Source organism: Triticum dicoccoides, chromosome 7B (genome assembly GCF_002162155.2).
Source record: "Triticum dicoccoides isolate Atlit2015 ecotype Zavitan chromosome 7B, WEW_v2.0, whole genome shotgun sequence".
In the NCBI taxonomy this organism is placed as follows: Eukaryota; Viridiplantae; Streptophyta; class Magnoliopsida; order Poales; family Poaceae; genus Triticum; species Triticum dicoccoides.
In genome coordinates, this window is record NC_041393.1 from 220,451,016 (window position 1) to 220,461,615 (window position 10,600).

The 10,600-nt window shown below is 47.1% G+C and overlaps 1 long non-coding RNA gene across 3 annotated transcripts; it reads right to left on the reverse strand.

Moving 5' to 3' along the window:
• Nucleotides 1-717: 717 nt before the first annotated feature.
• Nucleotides 718-3,093, reverse strand: LOC119341925. 3 transcript variants are annotated; one of them, XR_005165337.1, is made up of 3 exons: nt 1,384-3,093; nt 1,233-1,311; nt 718-1,049 (listed from the first exon to the last, which is right to left on the reverse strand). It is a non-coding gene; the product is annotated as an uncharacterized LOC119341925 (long non-coding RNA). The 3 variants fall into 3 exon arrangements; XR_005165338.1 differs by having other exon boundaries at nt 1,233-2,115; nt 2,398-3,092; XR_005165336.1 differs by having other exon boundaries at nt 1,233-3,093.
• Nucleotides 3,094-10,600: the final 7,507 nt, after the last annotated feature.

Genomic DNA, 10,600 nt, shown 5'->3' on the forward strand with positions numbered 1-10,600 from the left:
GAATCTCATCATATTAATTTAATTTAATTTTGTTGGGTTTAAGGATGATGCTTAATTGGGATTGAGAGGGTGTCTATCTTCTCAATGTTTAACAACCACCATGATAGTTAAACAAAATTTATTCCTTTGCGGTAGGGGAAAATTGGCTTTATGCAAAACTATAACCATAGAGCTTTCCACCATCCATATATGCATGTAGTATAGCATTTTTCTTCTCATTACTCTCTATGTGTTACATTGCCAGCATATTCCATGTGCTGACCCGTTTTCGGGCTGCAACGTTCATGTTGCAGACTTTTCAGACGACGAGTAAGGTGCCTTAGGTCATGGTCTTATACTCAATGATGCCGTTGGAGTTGATGGACTCACTTATCTTACAAGCCTTCCGATGTTATCGTTTTTAGATGGCCTTAAGCCATATTTATTGTAATAAGTTCTCTTTTGAGACATTCGATGTAATAAATGTATGATTGCTACTCTGTTATAAATCCTTCAAGTACTGTGCGTGTCAGCATTACTGATCCAGGGATGACACTGAAGCACAGAGATCGACTGTTTGAGGTCTGGTCGTTACAGCCTTCCATTTTAGATTTGCATTCATGATCCTTTGTTTATCAAGTTGTTTTCATTATGTAAATATTATGAAAATATTAGCACTATATGATGTCACAAAAAAAGAATACTTGGACAACTGATAAAAAGTAGCTATTATTACAGTGAAACGAAAGCATGGAATCATATGTGGCTATTGGAATCACCAGGAGATAGTTTGGAATGTATTCTACTTCATTCAAGTGAGTCTCGTGATCTGAACTACCTAAATAGGAACGCATCTTTATGTCGATCTTGACCCAAATCACACTTGAAGGCTGAAGCCCACATGAATAAACGATTACTCACACCAAGTTCTGATATAAAGGAAGAGGGAAGAGGAAGGGAATAATCATGACAAATGGAAGCCCAGTGATGAAGCGAACCCTTTAGCAATAGCATGTCGACCATCAGAGATGACTCCTTGCCTACATCTTGTAATGTCCTTCTACATAGAACTGATTTCACATTGATTAGAAAACAACCTATATGTGAGGAATTTTGTGATACTAATATATGATAACTCAAATCAGGGATGAAAGACTTCTCCGTATCTTAGTATCTTAGCTCATGCAAACCTAACAAAAAATACCAGTTTCAAGCCTTGAACCACAAAAGGATTTGAAGGTAAGCTCACAAACCTGATAAAAGGTTCCATCTCTATACTATTCCTTAGTTCAATCATCCGAACAAAGATCACTCACGACATTATTCATTTACCTAAGTGAAGCATGGAACAAAATGTGAAGCATGAAGTAAAATAGCATTGAGAAAGAAAAAGATCAACTGTACCTAAGCTGAGATCAACTGACGGGGGAGTTCTTTCCATATTATTCTTTAGCTATGTTAAGGTGAACAGTAAAATAGCAGCTGCAAGAACTCCTAGCTCAAAAACATCCAACTGAAGCTTCTTATAGCATAATAAAAAAAATCTAAAGCCGCAAAGTATATTGAAATGGCAATAAGCAGCCTGATACAGGCTGGCAAAAAAAAGAGCAAGTGATAAGATACATAGATGTAATATCCACAATATTCTATTCAGTGCTATCAACAATGAAATACTAATTATTAGATGTGAGCTGCACATTTAGTGTACATGCCAGTGCCATCAAAACATCGGGTGGCAAAACACACGGTTGAACCTCATTGCACCAGCACTTGTGTAGAACACTGAATGTGAAAGAAGCAGATTAAATATCCTCCTGAAACATAATGGTGTGCAGTTGCCGATGGAAAATCGTGTGGTTACTTGCTCTGAATTTAATCTGTAAGCAGCCCACAGGAAACCTGCAAAAACTTTCTGAATTTTGGGGGCACCAATTCCATGTGAACATTTTTTTGACAACAATTCCTTGTGAACATGGTATAAAAGGTGACTATCTTTGTTGGATATTGCTGCCTACGACTTGGGCCCAAAAGGTCGAGCATGAAAAACTAAATTGAACAAAACTTACTTTACCAAACTTAGGAACTGGCAATCCCTAGTCCTTGGCTAACGCCTCAATCGGAACCCGTGGTCGCCACCTGTGGCATCAGTATATTAAGCCGATGTGCTAGAGCAAGATGATGTACTGTCAGAAGGTAAGGCTCCGATGCAGAGCTCAGTTCATCCATATGTAGATGTAATGAAACATACAATATCCTAATCATGTGAAATTTAAACATTCTAGACACAACCAAATAACACTACCATAGCAGAAGCATACATCTACCACATCAGAAAACCAAATCAAGCGAATCAAAAAGGAAATTGAGGGAGAGGGAGAAGGAGAAGAGATGCTCATGCTTTCTTCAGGATGGGCTTACGGGCGTTGATGGAGGCAGCGAGGAGCCGGTCGGACTGGGCGCTTGTCAGGGCCCTTGCAACAGAGAAACATGCGACACTCGTGGTAGACCATTGTCCCGGTGAGCTTCTTCTTCCCAAGCTCATCCCACGGGAACCCGAAATTCTTGTACAGATCGGGGTCACGGCAGGGATGGCTGCATCCTGTGTATCCGATGCTGTCTACGCGAGGAGGGCCTGGAGGAGAGCAAACGGCGTGAGCATAGCCTGATTCACTTGAGCTCCTTGACGATCTGGTGGGCGGCAATGGATCGGAACCCCTGCTCGGCCCATGTCCATAGCCGATGAAGGATAGTAAGTCCGGCGAATGTGATCAGGCCAATGCTTCCCCTGGCTGCTGCTACTGGTATATGCGATGCGCTGGTCCATTAGGTGGAGGTGATGGTAGTGCGGGGGGGACAGGGCTACAGTCTGCAGAGCCCTGCAGTTGAGGAGAAGAAGATGAATCGAGTGACATAGGTGAAGCGGTGCGCAATGATTTGGGCGTGAAGATGGGGAGGGTAGACCGGTAGAGGAGGAGGCAAAGGTGCATTGAATCCTTTGCACTGACGTGATTTAATAGGGATCGGAGAAGATAAAGAGGGCGAGGAGCTTCAGTGGAGAAGCCAGGAAGGAGAAGAGGCATTGTGGTGGAGAAAAAACGCTGGCGAAGAGAAGAAAAGATGCAGTCCGTTTCGTGATAGTGAGTCAATGCGATGGCATGGTAGCAAGGGAAACGGGGGCGAGAAAAAGGATTTTAAAAATGCCGACATGGCCCATTCAGTGACTGCATGAGGTGGTGATGTGGCTCCTCGATGATGTGGATAGTGTGCATGTCAAGAGAAATATGATAGTGGGGATGAACTATTTAGGTATTATAGATGTCATGGAACACTTCTATGACAACACATGTATGATTATCTTGATTCTGTAATAAAATCGTCATGGATGTACATGCATGACAGAAAACGTGACCTACTACGACAAACACGTATCATCACGGAAGTGTATTTTTTTGTAGTGTGGACTCATCATCATCCTCTTAGTCAATATCCATGCAATCTTCCTCTCCAGGCAATTTCCTCCCTTCCTCCATCCGTGCACACTTATCCAATAGGGTGTACAGCTCCTTCACAATCTTGGTCAACCGCACGTTCATCTTGGAACGGATCCGGCGGTTGCGCACATTGGACTGGAGGGCGGCTATCACAACTGCCGGATGGATATTTGGAATATTTCTATGAACTTTGCCGAATCTCTGTAAATACTTACGGAGGGTTTCTCCTTCCTTCTGTTGGAGAAGCTGCAAATCGCTGGGACGGCCCGGCTCCTGGTGGCCATCTGTGAAAGCGCTGATGAACTCGTGGCACAGGTCTATCCATGATGAAATGGAGTTCTCTGGAAGGTGCATCAGTTGAGACCTCACGTAGGACTTGAGGGCCAACAGGAAGTAGTTGGCGAACACCTTCTCATCTCTTTCCCCAGCAGCCTGAACAACGATGGTGTAGATGCTCAAGAACTCTGGCGGGTTCAGCTTCCCGTCGTACTTCGCATGTATCTCTGGCTTGAACGTGCGAACGGACGGCCAACAGACTTTCCGCAGCTCACGGGTGAAGGCAGGGCAGCCATCTTTGAAGGGCAGGGCCCCGTCAGCAGCGAGAGTGGGCTTGTTGATGTTGGGGCCGTCGCGCCTGTCGGCTCAGAGGAGGTCGCCACGACGTTTCTCGACGATGCACATGTCTCCTCTCCGCCTATATTTTGGGGCTCGCTGTGGGCCCAGACGTGCTCGAGGATGAGATGAGACCATTCAGATGTCATCAGTGTCTTGATTTGGTCGCGCCCGTGCCGGCTGCCGTGGAGGGATTGCACCGTGGGGACGGCTCCCTCCGTACGGGCAGCGGCATGGGCCGTTGCCGTTGCTTGGGGAGGTCGCGGCGGGGCAGCTCGTCGTGAGCCCACGGCTTCAGCGAAACCGAGACTTTGGATGGTGGCACGCCATTCGTCCATTTTCTCGGCCGCTGGTGGAAACCTCAGCAGCAGCTCAGCCCGCGCCATGGCCTCTGAGGCTGCGCTTGGCATAGATGATGATGATGTCGATCATGCCGTCACTCGACTCCTGATGGAGCCCGCGGCGGCAGCGCTATGCCCCCGCTGTTGCGGCGCAACCACCTGGGCAGGATGGGAGGCGGAGGCGCTCAGGGGCCATCATCCCCGTTGGGCGCATCAGCTCGGTCGACCTGCCCTGGGGAGAGCAGACGCGCGGTAGTCGCGCCAGCGGCGAGGATGGCCGGAGGGCGGTGGCTCGCCCTAGACCGAGCGCCATCGCTGTGGCTGCGCCCGTCGGTGGGCGGAGTGTGTCCGTCGAGGTGTTGCTGATGTCGTTCTCTTCCGACATCTTCTGCTCCTGCGTCGGCCGTTGAGGGAACGGTGGTGGTGCCACCTGCTCCGACCACATCCCCGACAGCTTTCGCACCCTCGCGCATCTCCGCACCCCCCGAGTGTTGGAGGCCGCAGGTAGCGGAGCCTTCAAGGTGGATGGATAGCCGAAGAAGCTGATTTCTTCTTGGGCGCCATGGTCGATGGCGCCGTCGAATATGCAGATGGCGATGAAGATGATGCGCTACTTACGTCTTCAGGTTCGTGCAAGCGCTCCCCCTACCTGGCGCGCCAAATATGTCACAGGAAACCACGACCACCTATGGGACCAGGACGGCCCCTTGCTGGTTCAGCAGGGAGGAGGCGCGTTGCACAAAGAGAAAACCAATGCAAGGCAGTACAGTAGAGATCACGCAGACATTTTTACCCAGGTTCGGGCCGCCGTGAGACATAAAACCCTACTCCTGCTTTGGTGGATTGATGGTGGAAAGGTGGTGGTGGTGCATAGTACACTTGGCCAGCAAGGGTTGCTTCAAGGCGGCGACGACTACGAGCGTATGGGGGTGTGAGCGGTCTAAATTTCTAACCCCTCGAACCGTTGCCAGGGGCCTCCTTTTATAGATCAAGGGGTTACCATAGTGGAAAATTAGTCAATAGACATTGATATGATAGCAAATAGTGCCATCATACCTAACTCTGCAGGCTGACAACATGCATTTAATGTGCCGCTTAGTGTCATGTCGTTGGTTGCCCGGCAAGGCCCGCCGGGCTAATTCGCCAGCTCCACACCTGCTCGCTTGACACGTCACTGGATGGGTGTCACATGTGGGTTCACTTGGTAGGAAGTGGCCGCCATGTGGCGACTGGCTGCCACTTAATCGTTCTGTGGCTTGACACTGCACTGATCAACGACGTGGGTCGAGGTGGAGTAGTTGGTGAAGTAATCTCGTCTCCGCGAGTCTGGGAGGCCCTGCCGGGACGCCTTGGTCCTCTCCTTCCGGGGGAGGCCTTGCCCCTTGCCGGGCTTGCCTGTTGGCGAGGGAGGCCTCTCTCTTAACAATATCTGGCTTCTTTGTCTTGGCCTTGGATCCTCTCAATCTGCCTGTTGATGTTTTGAATCCCTTGGTCTCTTGTTCCTCTTGTTCTGCTGTTTCAATCTTGATCTTGTGCCTATGCACAGTCAAGTCAACAGACCCTGGGTTTGTTGTACCGACACCTAGATAAGTTATCAGCTATGGGCTTCTCAGCTCCTTTTCCTATCAGTGATATGTAAGTCAAATTCTTGAAGCAAGAGAACCCACCTAATGAGTGTAGGTTTAGCATCTTTCTTTTCCATAAGATATTTTATAGCAGCATGATCGGTGTGAACAATTACTTTGGAATCAACAATGTAAGATCTGAATTTATCAGAAGCAAATACAACTGCTAAAAATTCTTTCTCGGTAGTAGCATAATTTCTTTGGGCACTGCCTAGATTTTTGCTAGCATAATGGATAACATTTGATTTCTTATCAACTCTGTGTCCTAGAACAGCACCAACAGCATAATCACTAGCAGCGCACCTAATTTCAAAAGGCAAGTTCCAATCAGGTGGTTGTACTATAGGTGCAGAAGTTAAGGCTTTCTTAAGTGTTTTGAAGGCTTCTACACAATCATCATCAAAAACAAATGGAACATCCTTTTGTAAAAGATTAGTAAGAGGCCTAGAAATTTTAGATAACTCTCTAATGAACCTCCTCTAGAAACCAGCATGACCAGGGAAACTACGAATACCTTTAATGTCTTTAGGACATGGCATTTTCTCAATTGCGTCAACTTTAGCTTTATCCACCTCAATACCTCGTTCAAAAAATTTATGCCCCAAGACAATGCCTTCATTAACCATAAAGTCACACTTCTCCCAATTCAACTCAAGATTAGTTTGTTCGCATCTTTGTAAAACCCTATCAAGGTTGCTTAAGCAATCATCAAAAGAAGTTCCATAAACGGAAAAAGCATCCATGAAAACCTCAACAATCTTTACACAAAAATCAGAGAATATAGCAGACATACATCTTTGAAAAGTAGCAGGTGCATTACATAAACCAAAGGGCATATGTCTATAAGCATAAGTTCCAAAAGGGCAACTGATGGTTTTCTCTTGATCAAGTTGTGAAACAGGTATTTGAGAGAAACCAGAATATCCATCAAGAAAACAAAAGTGTGTGTACTTAGATAATCTTTCTAGCATTTGATCAATGAAAGGTAGAGGGTAATGATCTTTTCTAGTAGCTTTATTTAATTTTCTAAAATCAATTACCATTCTATAGATAGTAACAATTATTTGTGGGATAAGTTCATTTTTATCATTAGGAACAGCAGTAATACCTCCTTTCTTAGGGACATAATGAACATGACTTACCCATCTACTATCAGCTATGGGATAGCGTATACCTACTTCCAGAAGCATTAGTATTTCAGTTCTTACCACTTCTTTCATCTTAGGATTCAATCGTCGTTGGTGACCAACAACGGGTTTAGCATCAGGTTCCATATTAATCTTGTGCTGACAGAGAGTGGGACTAATGCCCTTAAGATCATCAAGAGTATATCCAATAGCAGCACGGTGCTTCTTCATAATTTGTAATAATCTATCTTCTTCGTGTTCTGAAAGGATAGCACTAATAATAACAAGATATATATTTTTGTCATCAAGATAATGATAACCCACAAGTATAGGGGATCACAACAGTTTTCGGGTGTAGAGTATTCAACCAACTTTATAGATTTGACACAAGGGGAGCCAAAGAATATTTGCAAGTATTAGCTGTTGAGTTGTCAATTCAATCACACCTGAACATTAAATATCTGCAACAATATCATCAGTAGCACAATGATATGATAATTTTGATAGCAGTGATAATAGTAGCAGTAACGGTAGCGGTGATAGCAATGATTTTGTAGCAAGTGTAATAGTAACAACAGCAGTAGTAACTTAGCAAGAAAAATATATAGGAAAATTAGTAGGCATTGGATCAGTAGATTCGTTGGATGATATTCATCATATAATAGTCATAACCTAGGGCGATACAAAACTAGCTCCAGTTCACAAATATAATGTTGGCATGTATTCCGTAAATAGTCATACATGCTTATGGAAAGAACTTGCATGAAATCTTTTGTCCTACCCTCCCGTGGCAGCGGGTGTCGGTGTCAAAACCGGCGGATCTAGGGTAGGGGGTCCCGATCTGTGCGTCTTAGGCTGATGGTAACAGGAAGCAAGGGACACAATGTTTACCCAGGTTCAGGCCCTCTCGATGGAGGTAAAACCCTACTTCCTGCTTGATTAATATTGAAGATATGAGTAGTACAAGAGTAGATCTACCACGAGATCGTAGAGGCTAAACCCTAAGAGCTAGCCTATGATGGTGTGATTGTAATTGTGATCGGCCTTCTAAGGACCATCCTCTCCGGTTTATATAGACACCGGAGAGGGCTAGGGTTTACATGGAGTCGGTTACAAGGAAATATAATATCCGGATCGCCAAGCTTGTCTTCCACGCAAAGGAGAGTCCCATCCGGACACGGGCCGAAGTCTTGAGTCTTGTATCTTCATGCTTCAATAGTCCGGACGATGTATATAGTCCGGCTGTCAGGATACCCCCTAATCCAGGACTCCCTCAGTAGCCCCTGGACCAGGCTTCAATGACGGTGAGTCCAGCGTGCAGTCTTGTCTTCGGCATTGCAAGGCGGGTTCCATCTCTGAATACTCCAATGTACCTATTACGACGAACAATGTCCGACATCTCATCAGTGTTGTACTCCTCGGCTTCAGTGCCTCAATAATGACCATCTCCATCTGTCGAACGAATGCAAGGAGTCGAGGAATTTTTGCATTTGCCACCCTCGGTCCTTCGGGCTAGCTGTCTATTTGAAGAGACGGGGATTCTCAGATCCAAACCTCACTCTTCCCCCTCGAGCAAGCATCCAATAGAGCGCCCCAAAAAATCCATTCCAACATGGCCGGTTGTCGCAACTCTTCTGCTTGCTCCCCTTGCCCCAAGACGGGGGACTGGGGAGAGTGTTCAGTTTCTCATAGCCGTTTGATAAAGTTACAAACCCAAGGGCTTCTCCCACCGGCGTTCATGGTCCCTGTCCGAGCCGGAATAGCCACCTATAACAGTGGAGAACAAGCGGAGAGATCCCCTAATCCGTCTCTAGAGGAGCGAATATGCCTCATTCCGCATTTGTTAAGGGGCGTCGGGTTTCCTATTCATCCATTTCTTCGTGGGCTCTTGGAGTTCTACGGCCTCCAGTTACACAACTTTACCCCAGCCTCCGTACTGCACATAGCAGGGTATGTCGCCCTTTGTGAGCTATTTCTAGGCTGCGAGGCTCATTTTGGTTTGTGGAAGAAGCTGTTCTACCTTGTCCCCCGCTACCAGGGAGAGTCCCTATGTCAAGCGGGCGGGGCCGAAGTATGGCGTACCGCCGAGACTGGATACCTATCCGGCACTCCCAAGAAGGCACCAGAGAACTGGGCTTCAGAGTGGTTTTATATTGACGATGTCCCCCTTCCGGATCTAGTACGGACATGACTCCCCAAGTTCAGTAATGCCCCGCCGAGGGCATGTCTAAGCTGGCATCCCCGAGGCTCCCAAGAAGAAGATACCAGGGAAATACATTTCTTGATGAGCAGGATAAAGTTACTGGCCAAATCCGGACTGATGATAGCCGAGGTCATGGAAGTATGCATAATGCGGGGAGTGCAGCCACTTCAATATCGGGGCAATCCCATGTGGCATTTCAACGGGACAGACAATGCCACCCGTGTGGCCGTAAGGGTCCGGACTCTGCCACCGCTCTGGCAAGGATATTGTTCGACCTATACAAAGGAGAAGGGGAAGACTTCCTCCATATCAAACCGCGGGACGGATTCTCCATGTACAATCCCCCAAACTGGGTAAGTCGTCATTTATTTTCTCGCTTCACCTATCGTGGCGTTCTTTGCTAAGGTTACCTACCTCGATATTTACGAGCAGGAACTGAGGAGGGCTGTAGAAGGAATCTCCAGCCATTCCCCGCAGCCTGAGGACCCCGAAAGGGCCCTGGATCCAGGACTCGAAGAAGACCCGGATGCGGCCGTGGAGCTTGTTGACGGGATATTTTATCGGGCAAGCCATGACGGCGCCTTAGTGGCTATTACTGCTGATTATCTTGGACCGCTACCTTCGTCGCGTGTAAGCCAAGCCGAAGACTTGATCCTCCAAAGAGGACTCTTTCTTGATGTCACGCCTTATCCCCGAAGCGTCGTGTTTTTGCAGAGGCGACGCTCGGAGCGCAGGGCCGAGCCCCTAGGGACCCGTCATCCACAAGCGTCCGGATTGGGTAGGCTCAAGAGGAAGGCGGTTAGGGCCGACACGCCTCTATAGAGGTAAGTAAACACCCTGCCACGTAATTATTGTTATTTGAAGTATAACAGCACCCTTTACATCCTGGCAGGAAGAGGAGCATCCGGACTATATCCGGGAATCCTGCCGGCCACGCCTCCACCAGTCGGACTCCAGAACCGACTTCAAGGGAGGAGGCGGACGTAGGGCCGATGCCGTATAGTCCTCCGACAGAGGACGCAGATATGCTCTCTGCCACGAATTCCGAAGTAGAGAGCGCCATGAATCACCGGTGCCGACGGGCCGTACTTCACAACAACATATTTTCCGAAGAGGCATTTAATGCTTTCAATTCGGGAGATGCATACATCTGGGCAGCTCAAAGTGGTCTTGCCTGGGCAACTGACCGGTATACAAAAGATATACGGGTAAGAAAGTTTGA